The sequence below is a fragment of the Cydia splendana genome, chromosome 17 (assembly GCF_910591565.1).
Source record: "Cydia splendana chromosome 17, ilCydSple1.2, whole genome shotgun sequence".
Taxonomy (NCBI): Eukaryota; Metazoa; Arthropoda; class Insecta; order Lepidoptera; family Tortricidae; genus Cydia; species Cydia splendana.
In genome coordinates, this window is record NC_085976.1 from 4,261,318 (window position 1) to 4,287,002 (window position 25,685).

Below are 25,685 nucleotides of genomic sequence, written 5' to 3' on the forward strand. Positions count from 1 at the left end.
ACCCCTCCCAACCCAAATTACACTCCCATAGAAAATGGACCAGCCAAAATGTATGAAACAGCCAAATTATTTTTCGCGATTTTGGGGTTGGTTGGTCCCAAAGTAAAAGTTGCTCAGTATAATCCCAAAACCTGCCAAAAGGAATGTAGTTATTTTTTAGCCACTTGTATAATAATCTCAGAGTAAGTATCAAGCATAAGTTAAAAAAGTGTTCATTAAAAAAATAACAATGTGCGCTGTACGTTTTTTCAGTACGATATTAAAACTTTGAGTGCCCTTACGTTGGGCCCTATGATTAAATTAGGAAATGATGTTATTTTAAACCAAGGTAAAATAAATAATAATAATTTCAGCCTGTCATGCGCGAGAGGGCTTGGGCTATAGTCCCCACGCTAGCCCAATGCGGATTGGGGACTTCACAAACACCTTTGAATTTCTTCGCAGATGTATGGCAGGTTTCCTTACAATGTTTTCCTTCACGGAAAAGCTAGTGGTAAATATCAAATGATATTTCGTACATAAGTTCGTAAGTAAGTAAAATAATGTTTAAGTATATAAAACAATTTGACCTCCATGAAGCTTCATAAATAGTTGATAAACAAGTCCTTAGTCTCATTACATCAGAAATAAACAAGTTTTCTTTTAAACTGAAAATTCTTTTAAAGTTTTCTTTTATTCGGCACAAGTATTCTTCTTAATTTGCAAACTCATTCTGAGTTTTATTTTGTAAAAACTCCATCACCAAGCTCTCAATCACTGAGTGGGCAAAGTTAGCAAGTTGATCAATTTCCAATGTAGGAAATTACTTTCTCATGATTTGATCAAAATTGTAACTTTACTCCTCACATTGGAATCAAAACTTAATAAATCAAATCCTGCCCAAATCAGAAAGAATAATACAAGATTAGCTAAACACCCATTGTAAAATACATTAGCAGAATTGCTACTATGAACAACTTTTTTTATTTTTTTCTGGACGGGTACTTTTTGATAGCATTTTGAATTTTCTATTTTCTAAGAAGTCCTTCTCATCCTTAGGATATTTTCACAGACACTACAAAGAGAGCATTACCTGCATAAAGTTAATTTGAGAGCCGACCCGTTAGTGGAGACCTTCGCAGATACTAGTCCATGTACTGCAATTTCAGCCGAATCATTAAGTACAAAGGGCTTTTTATTTACGACTATTGTGAAGCAATTTATAAATTAATTACATATTTTATTATCGTTATACGGAAGACAACAATTTTATTTTCTTAGCTACATTTACGAAATATGCTAATGAATGTAACTAATAACCATTGTATGTTAATACATCCAAATATAAGACAAGCTCCGAAATGAAATATCAAACAAATTTGTAGGCCACACATTCATTCGGGAAATATTTTAATCCGTGACCGTACTGTCCGTAATCAGCTTTCAGCTCAAATTGTAGTAACAAGTAGGCATAATATATGCTAGACACGTTTTGTTATTGTTACTCTAGACCTAAAACAAGTAAAAATTATGACATAATGTTTTTGTTTCTAAATCTACATTTTTACGGCTCATACTCGGAATAAGTGGTTTGTTGAATGAAAGGTAACGCTAACATAATTCGCTTTATGATTACCTAATCACCTGTATATGTTTATATGTTATACTGTTCTCAAGAAGCAGCCAAAATTTTATTAGCTTTAGTCTTTTACCAGGCCTCACTGACAATCAGCGTCACGTTGTGTGTCCTAGGATACATAACTTGACAAGAAGCTGAGTGAGGACTTTTTGGCACAAATATTTTTGTTCTAAATGAATTTTAGTTTTGTCTTATTCTAAAATATTTTAACTATTTGTATTGAGACTCCCTCCCTCTATATTTATTTGAAATGTTTATTACTTATCATTTAAAACATAGAAATGAAGATGAAGGGATTCACCGATTTCTATGTTGTTGGTAGCAAGAAGTAAAAGCGTACAGTGCAGAACATAAAAATTTCATAAAAAAGAAAGTATCTACTTAAATTACGTACCTATACAGTTGACGTGAATGCCCTTAACTCGTGATTGAGGTACTCCAAGTGCCACTTTACTGCAAAAAAGCCCCATGCTTTAAAACAAGAAAATAACCGAATGTATCAAAAATATTACCTACGTGACAAACCGTATATTATTATGGTCACGTACTGATATTCATATCTTGTTTGTTTGAATAGTGTTTTCCCTTGAGGTCTATATTAGAGTTTTTGTGGAAACGTGGATTTCCTCCAGGTGAAAACTAACAGTTTCAAAAGGTTCTATCGTTCCGTTATTTATACGCTTATAGCGTCTTCGCTTCTAACGCTGAACAATACGCAGGCACGTGAGATTCGCGTTAAAGCTCGAGAGAGTTGCGTGTAGAATTATGCTTTAGCGATATGGCCTTATTTTCCAATTACTGTAAATTGAAACCTGTTATTTATTACCCCCGAAGGTGGCAATACAGTATACCCTTTAATATATTAATAACGTTAGTTTATGGAGCTAAATGATACGATTAATACTATATGGCTAACGATTCTAATCTTGTGGTTTGTTTATTAAATGTTTATTGAGTATATTTTTGTTAACATAATACCCTTTAATATATTTAAAACGTTAGTTACTAGAGCTAAATGAAAGAATAAATACTATATGGCTAACGATTCTTGTGGTTTGTTAAATAAGTCTATTTTTGTTAATCCAACAAATATTTCATTTCAAATATTGTTGTTTAGTTTTTATTTTTTGTCTCAATAAAGTCCCATTATTTCAAATATAATCTGCTTACTTATAATTGTATTACTTATATTTCATAATAACGTTTGCATCTTAAGAAGTATCTAAGCCAGCCTTACGATGCCAAAGCGCAACTTTCGGCCCGATTCGAACATTAAGATATGTCAAATATTTAGTCTATATACCTACGATATGGACTAGATATGTAAATGGCAAATGTGACGTTTTTGTTTGAAGAAACGTCACTTTTGACACTGACATATTTAATCCATATCGTATCTAAACCAAATATTTGACGTACCTATCTTAAAGTTCGAATCGGGCCGTTAGAATCTGCGCCTTCAAACGACATCAAGTTTGTGATTTTATAGCGTCAAGTAAATTCGAAACTCGATAAGTTAAACGATTCAGTTGGTACAAGTTTGCGCTGTTTCTTTAACCTGTTTACGTTTGATGAGCACAGTTGTCTTCTTATGGACGTGGAGCGACAAACTTTAGATTAGTTTAAAAGTCAAGTTATGTCAAGTTTATATTATAAAAAGTTCACGAGACATTTCAACTAAAAACGCAACTTATGGTAGGTACTGACAGATCATATCCATAACAAATCCAGATAAGATAATATTTTAGTCTCAAAATTGTGTTTAAAGTTATAAAATGTTATAAATATTTAGATGTGTTTTGTGTTTAAGTTTACTTTATAACACGGCTAAGTATAATAATGTTTGCTAAATACAAGTAAATTAAGTATTATACCTATTTATTAATTTACCTACGTCCTAAATTATATTAAAGCTGCTTGCCTTTATTCGGGTCAAAGGATTGAAAACTAGTAGATAGGTACCCACATGGGGTGCATTACATTTGTTATAATTACTTTTCATATATTATAGTTTGATATATCGTTATTTTGAATAACGTAATAAATGGTATACTACCGTAATACCTAATTAACGGTATACATAATGTTATTATTGGTATAATGGTCATAAGGTATATTTACACTTCGTCTAATATACATTGCCATATTTATTACATACTCTAAAGCATATTATTTGTTATAACAAGTGACATCACATAATTATTTATGTAGCATAATAGTTGCATGACATAAATGGGTTAGGTTAGGTTGGAACTGCGACTCCGCACAAACGAATAACTACCTAACAAAAGGAGGGTTAGGTTAGGTTAGAACTTTGACCCTCCGTAGAATAAAATATTCTATCAAAAAAGTGGTTTAGGTTAGGTTTGAACTGCGGTCCCCGCAGAACGAAATCCGTGAAACAATAGGTTAGGTTAGGTTAGAACTGCGACCTCCCTAGAATAAAATAGCTAGCAAAAGCTGTAGGCATGCGTACTAGTTATAAAAAGTATGTAAAACTTTACGTTATCAGTAAATGAAATATGACAAAAAATGTTATACGATATATGTATTTATACTTGATAAAATTGTATGAAGTATTACGTTATACAAAAATATAATATAACAAATGTCATTATAAAACATGTCTATATACTATTTGAAAATTATATTACATTAGGCATTATATCAATGAAAGTTTAGATGAAATCACTATATAATAAAGAAAACGTATAAACGTAATAAAAATTACATTATAACATACAATAATATATCAAATGGCGTTATAACAAATGTATGATAGTTTTTTCATAATTATATTAAACATTACACACCAACCTACATGCAATCCACAGAATCTGTTTTGCTCGGCACGGCTTGCGGATCAACCTCGTTAAAGATTGAATGCAATAGGATCAATACCTATTGCATTCGAGGAATTTGTTAGACTGGACGAAACTATTGCAAAGCAGTAAAATATTGGTCTAGGTACTGATTGGTATTCACAAGCCAATTCCAACAATATAATGTGATACTGATCTAACTTAGATCTGACATCATTCCAATATGAGATAGTTTCAATCTCCTTTAGATGATCTGCTCAATTACGCATTATGTCAATCTTCAACCAATAAACGTCACTTTTGACACTGATAGATCAGTATCATTAGAATGAGATTTATTAACTAAAACTCGAATTGGCCTGTCAGATTAGTATTTAGTAGATTAGGCGGGGCAGATGCAGACCAACAAAGAGATTACAGGACAACCTCGCATTTTGCAGCAACTGCCAGGCATGCACCAAACCATGATGAATGGTACCAGATATACAAGAATGCTACAAAGGTTGTGTTCAGCATTTGTACAAAAAAAATGCTATAAAAATATCGTTTGTACTTACAATAAGATTATATGAAAACATAATTAAATTACCTACAAAGATCACAAAATATTTACCGTGAATGAATCGTGAATAAGATCACAAATTAAAAAGTTATAAATCTTGCAAAATTGTTAGAACCGTTTTTAATACTTATTCTCATTTTTAATCTCTTGAAATATGATTCTATATATCATAAAAGGATCAAAGTAAAATTGTAATTGACAACTTTATTTATATTTGGCTGTGTAGACGTCGAGACGTCATTTGCATACGAACTCATATTAACAAACTTTGTTTGAGCACAACCATTCTAGCTCTATTTATTTGGAAAGTCACGACAAATGAGCAAATTCTATTCAAATACGTATCTCATCATTATCACAGTCCTGGAGAGTAGAATGAATTAACGAGTGTAACATATAGGGGAAGGCCGGATAATCACAAACGCTGGGTAATCGCGAACGCAGCTGTTTCACTATTACCCCGCCTTCCCCTACTTACTTTAGCATAATTTATTTAATCAAATTTTCTCGGGAATGTTCATATTTTTCATGCAACTTCAGTCAATCTCAGTACCTACTTTTTGTACCGAGACTGACTGAAATGGCGAGACACATTCGTACGAATCCGTAAAATACGATGGAAAATAATTTTAATTATGCACTACTTCTAATAATTAAGTAATTTCATAGACCTGGGGCCAAATTCGACATGTACAACTGTCGGATTTCGCGTCAACTTCAATTCAACAGTTGAAGTTCATCGAGTGCGGATAGTTCGTTTGGAACAACCAATAATTTAGCAAAAAACAACTTTGTTTTATTATTACTTTAAGGTTTATAATGGTTTGGTTTGGTTGTCACCTAACTGTGGATTGCTAATGTCAAATTTTGAAAAGTGATGATTCGATTCAACGGAAGTTCAACATGCGACGTCAAAAGTGGCATGTCGAATAAGGCCCCTGTGTTTGACATGACTTCATTTAATCATCAAGTTAGTTTGGCAGTAGGTAACTTGTTTATAGAGTTAAACTCCGCGCCAAGTTAGTGTTCTGCCAAGTCATAATTATAGAATACAACTGCATAAATCGTTCATTATTTAGTCACGGTAGGATATTTACTACTAAGAGTTGTTGAATAACTTCTAACTAATTCTTCATCAAAATATAATATATAAATATAAAATAACACAATCAACATAAATATAATTTCAACAACATTACAACCACTAATATCTGTATAATTTGTCCTTGCCTCGCTTTTATCTTTTATTTTATTACGCAATAAACATATCAAGAAAAGAGATACACCGTATCCTACCCATAATAACGTTGATCGTTGATTGTTTGTACGGCCGGCGGGTACTTTTTACAAGAAAACATACGCTCGTAAAGGAAAAATCGTTCATCCCTTTTTGAGACCTAGATTTTCTGAATACGTCGTCCAAAGTAACTTAAAAACTATATTTAAAACATGACTAAAACTATAAATTGGTATGTATTATAATTTTATACTAGGTGATCGTATTTAATCAATAATCCACTCATCATCCGAATTAAAAATGGCCGTCCAATGATTGAACGATCAAAAACTATGCCGAGGACGGTCACGCGATACAAATATTAAATTGACATGAAGCACTACGGCTATGATAATAACACAGTCTGCCTATAGATACGTAAATTGTTTATTTCCAAAAGAGTTTAGGTTTTCGTATACGTATTACTCAAACTGTACTTTACGCTTAGGTACGAAAATCTATTTTCAAAATACCAAAACCGCTCAACTCAATATTCACACTATGTTCAGAACCTCAAAGTCCTAATTTTTTTGATTCTAGAGAAAAGAAAACCCTTCAGTGCGCAGAGCTTTTAATGAAATGCAAACAATTCAGAAAATATAGCTCTTATTGTTTTTACTGATGAAAGTTTTCAGTTGTTTTATTTGTTTGTATTTGCATAAATACGACAGGTATTATTTTATGTTCAATAAAATAATAAAATAATTATTTTTATTTTTTAAGAAATTTATTCATAATTACACAATTAAATTAGATACAAAACAATATTATTCATAAATGCAGAACAATGATACAATACATAATAAATCCCAACTAAATTTATAACTAACTTAAAATCACAAAATCACAAAAATCTTAACCTAAACTAACAAGTTAACAACTATTAACTAACACAAAGACTATGCACAAAATTCGCCCCGCGCCCCTCCAGATGCAAAAGAGCCCATCACGCTCGCCGCGTTGCCACGTTGAACCGCGATGGACAACCTTTGCATAAGGAACGACCCGGAGCGAGGGTCATGACCACTCTCTCTCAAACGCCTGCCCACTTCCCCAATAAAAGTCTTGGCCTCAGCGCACCAACAGCCAGTGGTTTCCACGGCAAGAGGGACAAACAGGTAGTTCCCTAACACCGCATACTTTTTCCGCTTCCGAGCCGCCGCTAATTTATTTTTTTAAGTATTATTAAACCTGTGTAATGTACACCAGCTATGGAAAGTTATAATTGAAAATGAATTCTGAAACTACTTCTGTGACACTTGATTTCGGAGTCAAGATAGATCTTGTTGTCACCGAATTATTTTGATAATAGTTACGAGAGATACTCCACTCAAAGCAGTTCTACGCGTGTTTCCTTAGTAGTTGACCTACTTCGGCTCAAAAGGTCCCGAGTTCTATTCTTGGCGTTCGAATGAATAACGAATATCATAATCATACCTTCACCTAACTCTGCCCACAATGTTATAGTGTGTAGTAATTAAACAGAATTAGAATTTTATGTGATTGTAGATAGTAGCGTTTATTTATGGTTGTTCATGAATATGTTCCTACATCATATTTAAAACCAAATTCATAAATTGTACACTCATAGCTTCCCAAAAGCCCAGAAGCAGTTGTTTAGTTTTTGAATTTGAAACTTTTAGTTAGTTACTCTATAAAATTTTGTACAAAAGTTTGCAGACTACCCGACTCTCGACACACTCTTCTTCTTCCTGTCCTTATGCCACGTTATGTGGGGTCGATCGGCACAACATGTTTTTCTCTTCCATTCTCCTATCTTTCGCCACCTCAGCACTTACTCCTTTCTTTCTCATATCCTCTTTCACACCTAACTAATCTAAGTATCTAAATAATTGACGAAGATAAGTGTTGCCATTTTAGGCTGATCTGCATGACTCCATCGAATTCATTCAAAAGTAAATAAAAAATCTAAAAAAGTTATAAATACTTTATGAAATATACTGGCTTTCAATTTGTCTTTGATCTTTTGTTAGTCAAAGTTAAGAATCATTATTCACTCTCGGCCAGCACAATGAATCCGGGGAGTTTACTGCGAACATCAAAATAATAGCGTAAATTGTGTAGCAGCTCTCTCTTGAACATTTTTGCATTATTGGAGTCCTAAAGATGGATATACACTAGTTCCGATTTTCTCGTTAGACCTTCGAGAGTCAGAATGAATTTGTAATGTAAAGTGTTTTTATTCGTTTACGCTCTTTACATATGAACGGCTTTGACTTTAATTTCTGCATTTTGTATTGCTTTATACTCTTCGTCCCTGCACCAGACTTTTTTTTTAAATCGTCAGGTGACGTCTATAGTTATCCATAATCATATTCTGCGGTGTTTGTTTTCCCAATAATGCGTAATGGTATTTATTTTACTGATCAAATACTAAATACTACTACGGCCCTCGTCAAATGAGACTTCCCGACTTTTCTTGGCATTGCTTTTTCTTTCAAAAGAAAAGTGTTGCTGTGCCATGATTCTGTACTCCACCATTGTAATGCTGCCAGAAGACGCCCGGATTTAGAAAAAAGTAAAAAGGATAGTATAGCAAACTAACTGCCTATTATATTTTTCTTCATTATCATGTACCGTTTGTCAGGGGTAACCCTTACCTACTCTATAAATTGTAACATAAGAATCTTCTCTATCCTCTTGTGTGTTTTCATTTTACGAGTTAAAAATTTTATGAAGCTGCCAACTCACTATAAGTTAAGAGCAACTGTCTCGCAATAAAATAGTGTTAGCACCAACGTCAGATTAAACCGTGCGACTACGTTTGACACGTCTGGTACACGAAACCATAGAAGTGTCACTACAAGCATTGAGTAGCGAGAAAGTTATTCTTTAGTTACCACTTGTGATGTTTTTAGTTCATGATAAAGTAACCAAGAAAAAAAATTACACTACAATACGAGTTATTGAGCGTAATAAACATTGTCATTGACATGAGTAAATTCAGAGTCCATCAAAATGTATAAATACAGTAGCTAATATTAGAAAAAAATATCGTTTAAAACCTTAACATTATGTAAACGAAATTTCATACAGCAAGTTTGTACGGTGAACATTTTTACTACGAACAAAAGTTAAGACGTACATTCGCCCACGTAAATGTCGTTTTCAAGAACAATTGCTTTTATACACTATGTTGTAATGATAATAAAATGTCCACTCATAAAGTTTAGTTTACGAGACAACTATAAAAATAATAGTATCAATCGTAAAACATGTCCAGTTGTCCACTACAAAATTGCTCCCGCTAGTTTTCTTGTTTCTCTGTAAAGTATGATTTTGCTGGGCAGTTCTTTATTATATTTTTACTTAGGCAATGCGCAATGGATATTGATCTTTATAATAAAATTGAATGTTTTTAATGGCTTATCGTAATTTAATTAATCGTTGGTTAACGTTAACATTTGTCTTTCGTAGGTTTGACAAATGTTATATTTTAAAATACATGAATGTATTAAAATTAACTATAAACTAAATTATATAAGAACTAAACCAAACAAAGTAACAACCAAAAAACAAGTCAAACAACTCGTACCGCGCCCTTCCAGACGCAAAAGTGCCCATCACGCTTGCTGCGTTTCCGCACTGAATCGCGATATACAGCCTCTGCTCTGCATTAAGAATGATCCGGAACCCCTCTTTATTTTGAAAAAATACTCAGCCTATGCTAGAATAGCCTTCCCAGGATAAATTCCTATAAATTTATATTGCCAAGCAAATACTTGCAAAAAAATCTATACAAAACTCAATTTAAAAGTGCTCGATAAATCAGTCTCGAAATGGTATCAAATTTTAAATCCTGGTTCACTAGGGACGAAAACTCAATTTTACTTGGCACGTAATGGGAAGAACATAAATCAATCAAGAGTTAAGAAGCGTAGAAATTTCCAATATAAGAAAAACTTACGACGCCCAAGGGCATCTTGACACGTTCGGTTTTTTAGGATAACTTCGTATCACGTAATATGTCGAGTAATTAATACGAGTTACTTAGGGAAGTTAGGGATTTAAAATAACCGTTGTATGAAATTCTTCACAATGTTTTGTGTTAGGTACATTTTGTGGAACTATGGCATTAATAATCGACATAGTTTAATTAAAATGTCGAAATAGGTAAGCACGAGACATTTTTTTACAGAAAAATACCTACTTTATTGTTACGTACTTACTCGTAAAATGTGCGTAAAATCAACCCTTTTGTAATTTTACCACTAGTGGATTGACACAATTATTGACTAAAACTGAAGTATAGACAGCACGTTGATTTTTGTGGCCTTAGTGACTTAGTTATCTCTCTAATGTGCCATCAGTCGCAAAAGTGCATATGGCGACTTTATCAGTGAATCATTCGTAATTTTTCCATCAATTTCGCAGCTCACGGTATCAAACGAATTATCAACTAAATTAATACTCTTTAGGCCGAGTCACTTTCTAGTTAGGTCACATTTTGAGGATGTCACATGTCACTTTCTGAGTTTGTTACTTTCCGAGTTCGTCACTTTTATTCACAAAGCACGATATTACCGTATCCCGTAATCATTAATATGTAGGCTGTGAGTAAAAGCTATCTCAAACTTACGCTTCTTTAGCTCTGATTGCTTTCCCGCGTTCATTTGCATTGGAAGCATCGGGCGAAGCTATAACAGTTTAATGCTCTAGTGATCACGAGGGCTGTAATGTAGTAATGGTTACACTTAACGAGAATGAGGAACGAGTACGTTTAATTTACTATTTGCTGCATCGCTTTTAATGGAAGCTTAGTTTTGTGTTTCCATTAAAAAAACAACGGGTTGTACTCCGGGAGTGCCGGCAGAAGTGAACACTCAATGATATTGTGACAGTTTTTCGATCAGGTCACGTGTCCGTCTTATGTCTTACGAATCTTACGGTCACGTGACCTGTCGCGAGTTTAACATTTTTTCCCCATCACAAAAAGTGCACAGCGCCGCTAAAGAAGTTTTCACTTCAAAAAAGTATGATGAAAGAAAAACTCAAAATACGTCGTTTCTCTTCTTTTCAGTCATTCACGCTTGGTAGTGTGACCGTCGTTATTGTAATAGTGTCTACTTACATCCCTTTTTGCACAGAAGGAGCATCAGCGTCTCTATTTTTCTAGCAGATTGTCTGTATTGCGAGCGCACTCATCTTGGTGCTCTGTGTAGCATCTAAATTAGGTCGGTCTAGCGAGTTAATGTATTTCCGACTTTTCCTTACCTCTGGTATAACGTATTGTTGGAGATGAGAAACACAAAAACATTCGTTGTACTTATAACACTCCCCTTTAATTTGCTACGAAGGTTAAAATACTTCAAATCTTGTTAAAACAAAATTTTCTCTACGGTGCTTTCGCTCTCATATTAAACTTTGTAACTTTCAAGCCGAAATATAATAGCTACGTTAAATCTCATTTAACTGTCTCCCCCACATGTCTGCCATATTGTGTTACCTGTAAGTTAAATCCAGCTTAGTGTAATGCGGCAAAACACAATCTTTTTATCAGTATAAAATGTTATAAAAAGCGATAATCTTATAAACGATTATAGCATTATATCAGATTCATTCGTAAAACACTGAGCCTTTTATAGTACGAGTACTCCACCATACAAGAAAAACAAATAACGATTTAAATGATTTGTACGTGTCATTGGAGATAATTTGTACCTACAAATATTAGGACCGTGGAACGTGGAACGTGGAATAGAGGATAATGGCGTTAACGCATAAACGCATTACTGGTCTGAATTAGCTATGAATCGTTTGTCTTTATCTGTCATTTTGACTGGTGTATTTATTTGTAAGAAAGGGATAAAACATAATTTAACTAAATCAGGCCCGTAAAGTTTTATGAATAAGGGGAAATGGCAACTATAAAGAAAATGGCAAATTTTGTCATTGTTTTTATTTCACCAATACTATACTAATGATATATGCATGGGTTATCGAAAGGCCGCGGGTTGTTTTAGTGCACTTAATAACCTTTTAGGTAATTCCCTCAATTTTATAACCTGTCGATGGTTTTTGGTTTATGATCGATCACCTGTTCAATGTTCATGTTCGCAGGCAATTATTTAACTGTAGGTTTTAAAAAATAATTTAAATCATATCAAATCAAATCAAAATATCTTTATTTGCTAGAATATAGTAACAAGATCTTATGGTTAAGTTGTCCATGCATATTCAACCTGCATGCAGGCGTGCAAATTATTTACAGTTTTATTATTATTTAATATGTCATTACAAATTCTAAACTAAAAATATAATATTAATGTCAAACAACTACATACAAAATAATGGATTAAAAGAATAATAAAATAAAAAAAATCTAAATTACTAACAATTACAATATTACTATTAATGATCTAAATTTCACATGTCAAATACTCTTTAACGCTGTAAAACATTTGTCTAGTAGCCATTTTGTTGATTTAGTTTTAAATGAGGTTTGTTATAAAGCAGTCAGTAACGTGTAATTTAAAGTATACAACCATTTTCGACGCAAGCTCAAATACTTCCAATACTTTATTGCCTCTTAAAAATATGGCACGAATAAATTCTATTTATACTTTATTCAATATTTTTTATCACCAACGCTATATACCTACAGGTATTAAGCAACGTCCATTACGTCTTCAGAGCTATTCATCGCATATAATTTTTCAAAGTATATTTATTATATTACGAATATAAATAATACAAACTAACAAAAAAGTGACCTGAGGAATCGGGGTTTTTGATTTATAAGTTTAATTCAAGTTTTATAATAAATTATAATTTAATCCTTTTTTCCTGCCTAAGAACTTCATTGTACTATTATACTAAAATAAATATAATGAGTAATCATTATTTATTTAAAGTGTTTGGAACATCTAAACATTTAATGCCAATGTTGACTAAGGGAATACTAATACTTATTAGAACAGAGATGGATAAGATACTCAAAACTTGAGCACTATAAAAATCTACATAATTTACTTCGTGTAGGTACCTAGAGAAAAAATCTCAAGAAATTGTTTTACATAGCAAAGTGCAAAGGCGTAAAATACGGTGTTTATTCATGTACATATTTCAAATAGATGGTACTTCTATGAAAACTCGGCTAAAAATTAACAATTCATAAACTATGAAGACTATTTAATGTATGCATGCTTTGGCCGAACGGGTTTGATGCTTCAGTTCCGCGTATCATCTTCCACAATGTTAACTGACAATCATAGACTTTATTGTAAAGACATAAGGTCCAACATGGGATATTAGGGCGTATTGCAGTTCGTACAAAAGCATTAATCGTTCCACACAACGCTGGATTGTTACAGTCGATTACTGATCACACTCGCCTCGGGCGACTGAAAATCATTGACCTCCAAAGCCTTGACAAATAAATGTATTCGTAGTGCACGAATTCTGGTTTGATTACGCCTTTGACTCGGCGATTTGGTAAAGGATTTATTAAGCGACAACCTGGAATATGTAGAATTGTAGATGGCATCTAACATAAAGTACGGGGTTTTACTTTCTACTTCTCTCAGCTGAATCAGTGCGATAACGCAGTACTAATGCGGATAAGAACGTCTAATTTTATGAAGAATAGGTATTATATTAACAGTGACAGCCCAGCGTTAAGGCCGCAGCAGCAACGTCGCAACAATAATTGAGCTGCAGTTGTCATCCAAACATCACCTTAATGCCGGTCAGTCTGAATCCGAATGTGGCATCACGAGAATATAATTATTTTAAGCCAACGACACTTCATTTAAATGCGAAATCTATTTCCAATGCAAGTCCATTGCACTTTCTAAAGCGGAGCGCATCGGCTGACTCACTATTATCAAAGACATATGTAACTTCGTATAAGACGAATAAAGTCTAAGGAAAAAACGTGCCTCGGAATTCAAGTAAAAGTCATTCTCGAATAGATGGCGCACACACCTTTAGCCTATGCTCGGCTAGATGGCGTGACGACACCGTTTCATATTTAACAATTTTAACACATAGATATCAGTGAATGAACATGGATCAAAATGATATAAAAATTATAAAATTATTTATTCATATATATACATTTTTTGATAACTTTATACGTTTTCATTTTGAGTTTTAGTCGTGTGTCGATAGATGGCAGTAAATTTACAGTGACTACAAAATTTACAATGACAGGACCCCTCTATACTATCTATTCTTTTTGCTATTATATAAATAAGCACCACGTGATAACGTTAATAAACTCTCTTAATTGTTTTACATTAAATAAATTAATCAAAATACGTTTTATGTTTTGCGTAAAGTAGCAGTAGGTAGTAGTAGGTATCTAGGTAGGGTATGAAAAAGAAGGGATCACGGCTTGTACCTATAAATACACTAGCGACCCACCTCAGCATCGCACGGGTTAAGAAATTATACACCTAAACCTTCCTCAAGAATCACTCTATTGATAGGTGAAACCGCATGAAATCCGTTCAGTAGTTTTTGAGTTTATCGCGAACAAACATACAACAAACACACAAACAGACAGACGCAGCAGGGGACTTTGTTTTATAATGTGTAGTTATAAATAGTCCGGCCTACGCTATTGTTTTCTATATGTCGGTTTTATTTAATATAACACTGGATATATGACTTTTCTGAGTTTCGCTACAATCTGAACAAATAACTGTCTTGACAGGAAACTTCGCTTTCATAAAACCAATGGGTTACTCAACGTCAAACAGGATACAGGTAAGTAGTTCCATTAGCTTATTCGTTTCCTTTTCTTTGCCTTCTTATAAACACATTTATTGCGAGGAAGTCTCTGGAGGTTTTTACATGAACGTGAAAATATCGATTTAGTGAAGTTATTAGTTAAAATTAGTGTATACCTACGGAGCTTCTTTTACTACCTACCAGACCTATAGTGTTTTTCAAACTCGATGGGTAGGATGACAGTAGTCATTTCAGTAAAATTTTGAGAGATTTGGCGTTTTTAGGTTATAGATTATAGGGAGATCCGAATGACAATCCCATCAAAAACTTCACTGATCGTTTAATTTTAAGTATTACTGTCCCTATTGACATTAGTTATGATATATGTGGTTAAAAGAAATTATATTGGGGTAGAGTAGGTACTAAGAAAAAGAAAATCTAGCGGCTCTGTGAGCCTTGCGAGCATAACCTAATACCTAATAAATGTATAGCTCCGCCATTTTGAAAAAGAGTCAAAATGGGAATCGACGTAAATAGTACATTTCGATGCTAGTGCGGAAGGTATGTCATTACTTCACGAGTACCGAGATATCTTGGCACGAGCCGCAGGCGAGTGGCAAGACTCGGGACGAGTGAAGAATGACATTTCCGCACGTGTATCGAACGACATTTTTTAATACAGTTGCGAAAAAATAAGTAAAATATTGTTAATCGTACACTAAACCAAAGTGGTAACAGTGACAGCTCGCTTAGACGTCGTCTTTAAGTATATTATATCTATGGGCGTTTGGCAGCTATTCCGTTCCATTCAGACAACTTATTAAGAACGGAATTTTCAATATTCAATATTAAAAAATAAACGTGTTATAATGATGAAGAGGTAAGTATTAAAATATGAAATATGTATATTTTTCACATTCTTACATTAACAGTAGGTTTTTCTGCTGATTACGACGTTTAAAGGAAAACACTCATCAATAAGTAGTCGTGAATTGGAACAAGTATAAATTTAAAAAAATTGGAAAAGTAAAAAGCACTAGTTCGAGATAACCAACTTTCCGCACGCTAAACAGCTACGTAAAGTAGCACTTTTTGAGCAACTGTATTAAAAAATAAATTATTCAATCATTACGAGAGCCATTAGAAAGCATTTTTGCCTATGCTGAAACGGAGACCTTCGCTAACCCTCGGTCAAAAATTGTAACATCTTTCCGAACTATTTAGAAATGTAACCCCTACCGTAAAAACCCGTTTGAATGAAAACGCGTTTACCTTAATTAAAATTAGTTTTCTGAAACGCCTTGGTGAAAGAAAACGCGTTTTCACCAGTTAAACTAGTTTTCCGAAACACCTCGATCAAAACAAAGTGCCTTCGTGCAATCTAGTTTTGACTAAGCCTAGTCATATGCCAGTGAAATCCTAGTAAGTTGAAATGCAAAATTAGTTTATGTTAGTATCTGCCTACGACTCACAACAGTTAAAATCCAATCCTTGCTTTGGTTTGGCAATATGAATTTAAGTATACTAAAACATATTAACTCCACAAAACATTTAAGTAGACTTCACTTTAAAATATTTTACGTAACCATCGGTATTCCTGCGCCCTGCCGCTTTAGAAATTCGCGTCTCTTCATATACCGTGTCGGAAAACTTTTAACTTTATGACTTTCCAAAGGGTAATAAATTATTATTACTTTTCTGTACACTTTACTCTCGACTTAGAATTTCTCTTCAATACTTGTTACGATTAAACTTCCAGATATTATTTTTGTATTCGTACTTGTGTTCGTTGTTATTTAACTTATCGTTTGCAATATGCTACATTTCGTTTCTTTGTTCTTTTTTTTTCCGTGTGTTAAGTACTTCTACTATACTTTATCAAGCTTGTTTATATTTCTTTTTGGCAACTGTTTTCCCACACGAGATGTAGACAAACCCATCATGAATAAAAATTACTTTTTGGGTTAAATTTTTGTCTCGTTAGTGATACATGTATTATTACTACGACCGAACGTGACTGCACTAAAAAAATACAATATGTAATCTTTCTGTATAAGTAGGCAATAAAGAAATACTTAAATAAAAGCATGTAACAGGTACGTTATAAAAGACGATATATCACTAAATAACTTTTTTATTATTTGGCTGAATGGAACTACACCGTGTTTTTTTTTATTTCCGTTAATTTCAAGGGTGCATTCCTGAGCTTAAATCAAGTAACTTTCTCAAAGACACCGATGTTCTAATTAAGTCCATTTCGGAGATAATCCATAATTTATTTTTTTCCTATAAGGCCTCTACAAGCGTGTACACTTGCCTTAGGGCCGGCTTACATATTGATTAGTGTTTAGAATGAGTTCATACATTTGCTACTAAACGTAAGTACAATCTCGGTCGATTGATGTACGAAATGACATTGATATGTCACAGATTTCAATTGTTTGGTTGAGTTAAATGTAATGCCCGTGTTACAACAACGCTATATGCTACATTTAATTACTTTTTAAACAAAAAAAAACAAAAAAGAAAACAAAAAAAATTTTTTTTTTTGAAAATTAACTATGCCATTTAGTTCTTATAAACGTACTTAACTATACCCCGAAGTTAACGGAATTCAATAAAAACACGGTGTATATCATTGCCACGTTGGCGTTTGTCGTTAACAGAAAAAATGAAAAATTATAAAGTAAAACCGGCGCCCGCCATTTTCACTTGAAATTTAGTTGTATCAAAAAAGAAAAAATTAAATTACTTTCTATGAAAATAATGGCCAAGGACACTGGATACCTTGGTCATTTTTTCCTTCGTATATGACATTTGTTAAGTAACAGATAATTACCGTCATGTCAATTTCCTAAACAATTTGATGAAAAATGTCACTGAATATTCACTAAGAAGGATTAGGCAGCAATTTATTCTCCCAAAGTTAATAAAGCCAGTAAGCAAGCGGAGCCAATTACTAACGCAAATAGCTTGCCCGGTCTCGATATCATAGTCAATGAACGTTATTAAGGGAAATTTCGAGAAATACAAATATAGACACAAAATATAGGTAAGTACCAAAGGTAACTAAATTGAATGTTAATTGTACGTTTCTCGTCCGGATAATCTTTTAACAGGGAGTTTTATTCTGATTGTAATATGTAGGATTTGACGTGTCAGTGTCAAAAGTAACGTTTCTGTTTGGTAATTGGTTGGTTACTTTTGAAAATGACGGATCATATTCATAACAAATCCAGATCAAATGCGTAGCCTGTTATTACAGTTATAATAAGCCTCCTGGTGTGGTAAAAAAAATCAGAATTCCTTGCAGCATGAAAAATTGTATTCTGAACATTCAAACTGGTTCCTATTTAATAAGTAAGTAGATGTTTGTTTCGAACGCCGTGATAGGCATCGTTGTTCATTTCTGACAGGCCAAATTTCAATTTATCGATATACTAATCCTATCTAATCTAATCATATCTCACTGATCTAATCATATCATAAATACCTAACACGATCTGCTTGGCTACTAAAATGAAAATGAAATGAAATGAAAATCTTTATTTCAGGCAACTAATGGCCCATAAATAAATACCTTAAAACTAGCATACATAGGTATATAAAATATATTTTAAAACTAATCACTATAAATCTCATTATGGTTGCGATGCAAACTAAACAGACATAATAATTATTATATTACAGCCCAATTCGAACTTTAAGATACGTCAAATATTATATGGAATGGATATGTCAGTGTCAAACGTGACGATTTTGTTTGAACAAACATCACTTTTGACACTGACATATCTGATCCATATCGTATTTGACCTATCTTAAAGTTCGAATCAGGCCGATAAGATAAGAGGTTTTGAATGTGAAGGCTATTATCCTCATTTTCGTTTGACTACGATGCGAACAAAAATTAAGCAGGACATAAAACTAGAAAGCTTGCTTCATGGTCTTCATCCATGCATAACAACAAGCTTGATCGACAACAGTAAAGCCATTAAAATTAAATCGACTCCTAACCCATTTTCTTTTTTTGCTTTACTTTGACCGGTTCAGCGCGTATTTTGATTGCAAACTTCCGTGGAAGTACCCGTGTACACACAAAGTACACGGGGTGTATATTGCCCGGAGCTTACATTGCTTCCATTGGTTCTGTATGACGGTTATTTCTGCGGGCTGATTTGATGTTACGACTTTGTGTTAATATCAATAGCGATGCAAGTGAGATTTCCTGCGAGTAAAATTATATGTAATAAAAGGAACAAGTTCTTGAATTGAAATGAAATAACTTAAATGAATAAATTTGAATGGAAATACGTATAGGTCCTGGGGCCTATTTCTCGTACGTTACAAGTCTTCTAATACAAGTGTGTATCTATGGTAACGCTTGTATTTCAATATTTTTTTAAAGTGTCCGTTTCACGTAAATGTATAATTGTTGAGTGTATAGATCTTTTCCCCAAAATCGTTAATTCCGCGTAGCAAATTTTCCATTCGCATTTTTTCCTACCCGAATTTCTACCCATACCGTTTTTTTGTCATTCATTTGTTTCTCTATTCTCAAATTATCGCAACATTTTTATTTCTTACGCTATCATTTTCTTATAATTAATACTTTCCAAGTCGTTTTTTTCGCATTATTTTTATTTCTTAGGCGATAATATTACCATGTGGTCCCACCGCACTGTTTCTTTTCAATAAATATTTAGTTACAACTTAGCTTACCTAACCTATTAATTTAGTGTGACGTCCATGAAAACATTACACTTTGGGGAAAAAAGTGTAAGTAGGTTAGGTTCGTTAGGTAGCTTCAGATGCCCGAAGGGCAAACCGCCCAGAAATAGGAGCCCCGCGAAGCGGAGCTCCGTCTAGCTAAGTTATAAACTAAATGTTTTTTTAAAGAAACAGTGTGGTGGGACCATTGTAATATTATCGCCTAAGAAATAAATAGAATGCGAATAAGACGACTTGGAAAGTATGAGTAATTATGAGAAAATTTTAACCTAAGAAATAAAAATGTTGTGATAAATGTCAGTAGGTCATATTTGATAATAGAGATATAAGCGAATAACAAAAAAGGGTATGGGTTGAAATTCGGGTGGGAAAAAATGCGAATGGGAAATTTGCTACGCGGAATTAAAGATTTTAAGGAAAAAATCTATACACTCATTATATACTAAAATAGTAATTTCGTTTCTCAAAAGCTGTACTTTATACTTGTAGCTTGTGACTTATCACGAAATAATGAGGAGTCTCTATAAACTGCTAATATGCGTTTTTGGTAAAAATCGATTAATAAATAAATGAAGATATTGCATTTTTAAGATCTCAAACGTGTAAGTTTTGAATACACTTCGTTAAAATCAGTAATATTATTTAAATTTAGCTTTTATTCTCCAAAAAAAAAACAGTAAACTCATTCCTATGTAATTATTATAATTGGGAAAGAATAACCAGTAAATGACCAATAACCATGGATGTAAGTAAAAAGAGGTAGATATGGTACCAGGCGCACGATTGTGAGCCATCAAATATAGGTTCCGGAACCTATATTTAGTTAGTCGTATGGGTGACGCCAACCTGTCAAGTTGTCAAAATCGTTGGATCAAATTTTAGTTTTGTCAACTATGAACGTCACACGTCTACATAAATAAAAGGTCATTGCCAATAACATAATAATTTTGTAACGAATTCACCCGTATTATAAAAAAAAAACTGACCCACCCTGAAGCTTGTAAACATTCATAGAGTGACTGACGAAACTGAGTTTGATTTTACACTTGTAATTGATAATTTTGAGAAACGCTTTTCATTACTACTTGTATTATTATACGCTTGTATATTCCGAAAACACAAGTCAGCCATTTTATTTTCCTCTTATTAAGATTATGATGCATAACAGTGACATTGACATTAAGATAACATTTATAATGGCCATTGCATTTCCTTTTTGCATAGTAAACAAACCTATTTTCTAACTTTAGACAGCCGCCTTGTAGCACTTGTAGTAATCATTCCTACGAGAAACAGAACTAAAACACACTTGTACAATGAAATTTTAAATGTAAGCTTGTAGACTTGTGAACTTGTAACGTACGAGAAATAGGCCCCTGGTATGAATATTTCACCGACTGAAATAAAATAGTGCTGACATATACACAATTTAGTCTAGGATGTTTTTTCATAAGTAATTGAAGGTAATTGGTAACGTTACTCACATTAACTTTATGACATAATTCGCTTAGACAATATAGAACGTTAATTTAATTAATTTCGTCAAGTTAACTGACCCCGCTTAGAGGCAAGTTGATAATTAAAATAATGTTTTACACAACGTCACTGCATTAAAATAAATTAATTTTAAGTAATTGTAATAACAAAACTTCCGTGAGACACAGACATATTAAATATATTAAGAAAGGGTCACTCACGTATTTTAAGTCGAAAAACGCTCGGTACGGAGTGAAACATGTCGAGCGTTTTTCGACTTAAAATACGTGAGTGACCCGACCCGTTCTTAATATATTTAATAATTTTAAGTATTTTTTTAGTGTCACATCAATAAAACTTAATAATGATTAAGTAAGATTTGTACAAGAGCGAAAGCGTATTACTGAGAGACAACGGTCAACCTATATACCATTGGAGGAAGGACTTCTAAAATAGTATTTTGGGAATTTATTTCAAATCTCATAGTGTGTTTAATGATTTTTTCGTAAACTTACCGGATACAGCTTAAATCCTGATTGTTGTGTTGCAGATGATCCTTATGTTTAACTTGGTAACTTCTGAAAAGAAAGAAGAAAACATATTTTAATGCCATAAGTCGATTAAGAAATGTAGTCAATAATTTGTTTTTTTGGTAAGGAAAAAATCGTTAATTGTTAGCGCCAATCAAAAAGATGATATGGAAAATATCACGTGAATTTCGATCCATTTTTTTTATTTTCTATTGTCGTTAACAAATTAGAATTTTCGCTCTTGGCCCGATTTGAACTTTAAGATACTTACGTCAATTAAAGGATCTATTACGTTTCTTCAAGCAAAAACGTCACTTTTTACACTGACACATCTAATCCATATCGTTTCTAGATCTATTAATTGACGTATCTTGAAGTTCGAATCGGGCAGTCAGTCTGGATATGCCCATATGCAGTCTGGATATTTATGTTTTGTTGGATAATTTGGTGTTTTTGATAATTTGTGATTACAAATCGTAATCCGCGATCCAAGGAGCGTATATGTCACCGTAAAATTGTAAACACTCGTCAGATTATAATCTCGCTAGTTAAATTATAAACTGACGGTAGGGAGATTACAATCTAACCTAACCTAACCTACGTTAGATTATAAACTAACGGGTTCACAATCTTACGGTGTCATATACAACACTGTCACACCACACCGTAGTTGTAGTGTAGTCGTAACAGCTATTAAGAAAACAGTTTGAATTTAGAATTATTAGCGCGAAAATACGAGAAATAACATATTGTCAGAGTTTTCTTCAAAATCTAGGGCAATCTAGAAAATATAAAAACACTTAAACGCTTCCACGCTGCTTCTTAATAGTGCAATAACAATAAAGTTTATGTTGAGTACCGCTCCACATTACGATTAAACATGAAGATTTTGATTAAACTTCTGCATCTTAAATAATAAAATACAAAAAAAATCAGCAAGACACCAGACAGTCTAACATGAGTTGCCTTCTCGCGCGCGACTCCATACATCAAGCAAGACTTCAAGTATGAACTCACGCGCGAGAACGCAACTTATGCTAGACCGCCAGATTTCCAAAACTTGACAGTCGGGTCCAAAATACCCTTAGGCTACAAGTTATTACTTTTTGCACATTTAATAAGTATCCGAAACCTAATTATCCTTATAACTCGCATTCCGTCCTTCCAATTTAGTAAAAGTTGTGTTGACTTTACGTACTTTTGTCGACGAAAATATTTATCCAAGCAAATCAGAAGCAATAAGCTTGAAACTCCGTCTCAATTTTGATTTGTTTTCTGAGCGCTTATGAGTTAAGTTACAATTTATTGGAAAATTAGTATCAGTCAATCATTTCGCTGACATTGAATTTGGTGAAGCACCTACGAAAATTACCTATAGTCGGTGCCCTAACATGAGTATCCACTTTTCTATAGTATGGCGACGTGGGTAGGTACTTAAGTTGGGGCACCGACCGTACATATGTACTTATTTCTTACACAATAACAGTCATTAATATTCGAACATGATTTAACCCTGAACCGAAAAAACTACATAAAGTGAATTTATGAGTGTATAAACTATTTGGTCATACCAGACAATAGTGTATTAATAAAAGTATTAATAATTGGACCAGTTTTTATTGACAATAATTAATATACTAGTGTACGTGTGGTGTTTAGATTATTTTCTTTGGGCTAACAGAATTGGCACTCATGATTAAAACCGGTGATTTGACTAAAAATCTTCATGATTAAATCATTCCCTGAATAAATCGAATTACCTACAGCTACTGCTTCTGAGGTGATATTTTTCAACGACCGTTATTCTCACGAAGTCCTGATTTAAATCATGATATAAGCTAATTTATTTCAAAATACAAAATATTTTCTCCTAAATAATATATCACAAACAAATCCACTACGTTGGGTTTCAATTAACTCGATTAAAATTCTCTGTAGCATTTCTAATTTGCCGCTGCCCACCGAGATAATAATTATATGGAAGGTACGGGCCACCGGACTTTCATTATTTTACGTGGAGTGTTTATATAAAAAGGTTCCATGAAATATCAGGTTTTTGCTTCTATATTATAGAAAAAGTTGATTTCACTTTCAATTTTCAAAGTCCATTACGGTACAAATAAGCGTCCTTAAAATTGTAGCTTCAGGGTTAACTTACGTGTCATTAACTCTTGATTTTGAATAGAAATAATCTAACATTGATGGGACAATCCATCATTCTCAGTCAGAATCTAGATGGTATGTCTATAATTGCCGTAAATAAACAATAAGAATTTCTACATTTTTCTGTTGGCTTTTAACAAGAAATAAAGCCTTATTATGATTGTAATAACAGTTTACGAATTTGGTCTGGATTTGTTAATATCAAATATATATGATATTATTACAATCAGAATAAGACTCATAGTTGACCCACTCATTTCCATGCTGATAAAACAACGCCGGCACGAAAACATCCACCTACTACGAGTAAATGATAATCTAAATATATAAACGTGAAAGACCTGACTGACTGACTGACTTAAATCAACGCACAGCCCAAACCGCTGGGACTAGAAAGTCCAAATTTGGCAACTAGATTCCTTATAAGGTCTAGGGGTCCACTAAGAAAGGATTTTTCAAAATTCATCCCCTAAAGGAGTGAAATGGGGGTCCAAAGTTTGTATGGGGAAACAAGATTAGTTAGACTATTTTATTCCAAATTTCACAGGAGTATTCCTAAAGATAAATGAGTAAACACGTGTTTCAGGTTTTTTGAAAATTGAACCCCTAAGAGGGGGAAAAGTCCCCAATAGGGTTGATATCTCAAAATATCAATATGGTTATCGTTTTCATAGTATTTTGAGACGCTAATAACAAAAATGGCATCAAAATTAAAATTAACGTAGCCGAAGTGAACAATCATCCCACTGGTGGGGGTGCAATGGGGTTGAAATTTCAAAATATCAATATGGGTATCATTTCCATGGTTTTGTGGGACGCTAATTACAAAAATTGGATCAAAATTAAAATATAACGTAGCCGACGTGAACTATGGCCCCTGGTGGGGAATACTAATTACGAAGATAGCATAGACGGTTGTAACATACACGCTGATTCACAGCCACACGTGATCCAGACTTTTGAGAATGCAATGCCTTAAAGTAATTTTTTTTAGCTATTAGCTCAGGGAAAATTTCACTAATACCTACAATGGCTGTTAAATCGTTGGATATTGATGGGACCATGTTGGCTCACACCGTAGTACCCATAATTGGAGATGGAGCCTGTCAGGCCGCGTAGCCAAGATGCCAATCGTTTACTCTCCGTAGCGATCGAAACGCAACTGTCACTATCGCGCTAATATGGAAGAGTGATAGAGAGACATAATGCTTTTCGTTGTCGAAGCGATAGCGATTGTAACCTTGGCTAGGCCGGCTACTTCGCGCCATCTCCTATCTTCTGTATGATACGCAGGTGATGGCCAGGGAGGTGCGCGAGCAAATCGTTAGTCACGTGGTGGCCAACTGGGAGGAGTTTGTTATTATGTCTCATAACAGTAACGGTGATAATTACTCCAGCTCCGTTGAATACTGCCTTGAAATGTCGCGCCCGTTTACTTACGGTAGTCTCTGCGAGTTGGTAGCGGCAGGACAACTGTTTCCGTGGGTTTTCGAAGTTTACCGCAACAATGAGCTATATATGAGAGTTGGTACTGTGGGTAATCCGGTGGGGCAATTTTCAAGTGATTTGTCTAGCGGTCATTTTGACGTATATATTCGCAGTGAATTACTCGTAAGACCCACAATATCAGAGCCCCCTTCTTCACTCCTCTCTGTGGTTGCCAAGAAGATTACCACGAGAAGGAATGAAGAGATTACCACCCCACCACCCCATTTAGAATCAGACTCATCATTATCTCTTACCGCTACCAAAACAGTTACTAAAAAACGCCGTGCCAGGTTCACGAATACTACACGGAACAAACAACTAA

At 33.7% G+C, this 25,685-nt stretch overlaps 1 protein-coding gene across 1 annotated transcript in view; it reads right to left on the reverse strand.

Moving 5' to 3' along the window:
• Window positions 1–21,762, reverse strand: part of LOC134798961 (small conductance calcium-activated potassium channel protein-like) — a 67,739-nt gene extending 45,977 nt beyond the window's left edge. Inside the window, exon 1 of the mRNA XM_063771387.1 lies at window positions 21,698–21,762. The gene's annotated coding sequence lies outside the window, so the exon portion shown is untranslated. The remainder of the gene's footprint in view (window positions 1–21,697) is intronic.
• Between the last annotated feature and the right edge of the window lie 3,923 nt (window positions 21,763–25,685).